The sequence below is a fragment of the Lynx rufus genome, unplaced genomic scaffold, assembly GCF_022079265.1.
Source record: "Lynx rufus isolate CCGP_SWC_20201006 ecotype Redwood Valley unplaced genomic scaffold, mLynRuf1.p SCAF_7, whole genome shotgun sequence".
NCBI classification, from domain to species: Eukaryota; Metazoa; Chordata; class Mammalia; order Carnivora; family Felidae; genus Lynx; species Lynx rufus.
Window position 1 is genome coordinate 57822806 of NW_025814889.1, and position 3078 is coordinate 57825883.

At 39.2% G+C, this 3078-nt stretch overlaps 1 non-coding gene across 1 annotated transcript; it reads left to right on the top strand.

Annotated features, from left to right (window-relative positions):
• Positions 1–2738: 2738 nt before the first annotated feature.
• LOC124502740 (U6 spliceosomal RNA) lies at positions 2739–2845 on the top strand. Its single transcript, XR_006960004.1, has one exon. It is a non-coding gene; the product is annotated as a U6 spliceosomal RNA (small nuclear RNA).
• The last annotated feature ends 233 nt before the right edge of the window (positions 2846–3078 follow it).

Consider the following 3078-nt stretch of genomic DNA (forward strand, 5'->3'; position numbering starts at 1 on the left):
AAGAAGCTATTGCTCTAGTAGGCAAGAGATGATGATAACAGGAAGCTCTACAAAAGTGAAATTTAATGAGACCAATCATAAAGCTTGTTTTTATACCCACAACCGCCCCCCCTCAACGACAGCGCAATATAAGATAGGAGATTCATGAGTGAGAGAAGCACAGATTTTAAAAGAATAGGGTAAAATCAAATGGTGGGGGTATGTCAAATGGACATGGAGGCCAACCTGCAAAAGCTTCCAATGGCCAAAGCTGGAACAACTTGAGCAACAAAATGAATAATATAGTATGGAATTATAATCCAAAGTATCAAATATCCATGACTCCACACGATTTTTAAATAAATGATTGAATAGATAAATGGGAGAAACTGACAAATTTCCCATATAGAATTCCAAACAATTTATGTAAATACTCTGCCTCAAGGAGATGGAGTTTAACTATTCACATCTTGAGTATGGACTGCTCTTCCAAAGAGTACAGTATAGAAAGAGAATAAAGTAACCTCACAATAGAGAAATCATAGCCAGGTGATCAACATTAGTGTCAGTGATAAGTCAAGTTGACAGTAAGTGCCCTTGATATAGTAAAAAATAGTACATTTTTGTGATCTCCCTAAAACCCATAACCTCAGTACAATCATAAAAAAAAAAATTAGACAAACACAAATTGAGAGACATTCTATAAAATACCTGATTGCCAAGGTCATGGAAAACAAAGAAAATCTGAGAAACTCTTACACTTCAGAAGAAAGTACTGAGACATGACAGCTAAATGTAGAATGTATCCTGGATAAGACACTGGAACAGAAAAAGGACATTTCCCTACAAACTAAGGAAACCCAAATAAAGTAGACAGTTAATAGCAACGTGCCAATGTTGGTTACTTAGTTGTGCCAAACATAGCACAGTAATATAAAATGTAAACAGCAGGAGAAACTGGATGGAGAATATATGGAAACTCCATACTGTCTTTCAACTTTACAATTTAAAACTATTATAAAATTAAAGGTTATTTTATTAAAAAAAAAATCATAGGGACCTTGGATTGGTTCCCATCAACAAAAGTATGGCATCTAAAAAATGGAAGCCAAAGGCCTCCTTCACTCAGTCTTGTTGAAACACAGCCATAGTGCTATGGGGAACACAGTACTGCTAGGTGCCATGCTTGGAGAAGAATGCAGAAAAATGCTCCAGAAACGAGAGTAAGCAGAATGGACAGAGGACTTAAACTCATGACACGTGAGAAACAACTAAAAATACTGCAAATACTTAACCTAGGAAACAAGGAAAGCAAAACAGCTATCTCAAAATACATGAGGGTTTTGTTTTTGTTTTTGTTTTTTTTTTACAAATAGTGAGTATTGGACCTTCTCCTAAGTCTGAAACTGCGGCACTTGGTAAAAATGGAGGGAAGACTGTGAGTGGGAAAATATCTATTCAAGAAAAGGAAGAACATTTTAAACCTAGCATTGCCTGCCCTGAGAGGCAAACACATGCCCTTCCAATACTGAGCATTCAAGCTTCTGCTGGAAAGACGTTTGTCCAGCAGTTGTAGAAGACGAGATGGGTATTTGAACTCCACGGGACTTTCTAGGTATTCAATACAAAAATTTAATGTCGTCCTGCTGGGGCGCCTGGGTGGCGCAGTGGGTTAAACGACCGACTTCAGCCAGGTCACGATCTCGCGGTCCGTGAGTTCGAGCCCCGCGTCGGGCTCTGGGCTGATGGCTCAGAGCCTGGAGCCTGTTTCCAATTCTGTGTCTCCCTCTCTCTCTGCCCCTTCCCCATTCATGCTCTGTCTCTCTCTGTCCCAAAAATAAATAAACGTTGAAAAAAAAAAATTTAATGTCGTCCTGCTTCTCTACCAGCATTTAACTGTTGATAAAACTGGTAGTGCCCCACATCAAGGTTACAGTAATTTGTATATTCTATTCACTTTTAATTTTTTAAGGAATTTATTAATTTTACCTTTTAAAATGTATTATAAGGTAGGTAGTAGTTAGACCTTCTCAACTCTGTTAATAGAATAATATGGGGGCGCCTGGGTGGCTCAGTCGGTTGGGCGGCTGACTTCGGCTCAGGTCATGATCTCGCGGTCCGTGAGTTCGAGCCCCGCATAGGGCTCTGTGCTGACAGCTCAGAGCCTGGAGCCTGTTTCAGATTCTTTGTCTCCCTCTCTCTCTCTGACCCTCCCCTGTTCATGCTCTGTCTCTCTCTGTCTCAAAAATAAATAAAACGTTAAAAAAATTTAAAAAAAAAAGAATAATATGGAGTAACATATTCATACTTCTTCAGCACAGATCTCACTCTTGAATTCAAGATTCACCTATTGGGGGCACCTGGGTGGCTCAGTCAGTTAAGCGTCTGACTTCGGCTCAAGTCACGATCTCGTGGTTTGTGAGTTCAAGACCCGCGCTGGGCTCTGTGCTGACAGCTCAGAGCCTGGAACCTGCTTCATATTCTGTGTCTCCCTCTCTCTCTTTGTCTCTCCCCCTCTCCCTCTCCCTCTCAAAAATAAATAAAAATTAAAAAAAAAAAGATTCACCTATCCAATTGTTTATTTGACCCCTCCACTGGAACGTCTGATACACATTTCCAATTCAAGTCGTCCAATACAAAATTTGTTTTTCCATCTAAACCTCCCTCAGTCTCATCAACAAATACCAATCTATACCTAATCTCTGTCCATTTATCTCCTACATCCATTTCATTAGCACAGCCTCAAAAACCTGTATGTTGTACTCACTTTGGCAGCACATACACTAAAACTGGAACAATACAGAGAAGATTAGCATGGCCCCTGTGCAAAGAGAACACAAAAATTTTTGAAGCGTTCCATATTTTTTGTATAGTAACATGATAGCTATTCTTGTGGTGAGCATAGCACAACATATGAACTTGTTGAATCACTAAGTTATATGCCTGGAACTAATGAAATACTGCCAACTACACTTCAATTTAAAACATTTTTAATTTTTTTTAATTTTTTTAACGTTTATTTATTTTTGAGAGACAGAGACAGAGTGTGAGCAAGGGAGGGACAGAGAGGGAAACACAGTATCTGAAGCAGGCTCCAGG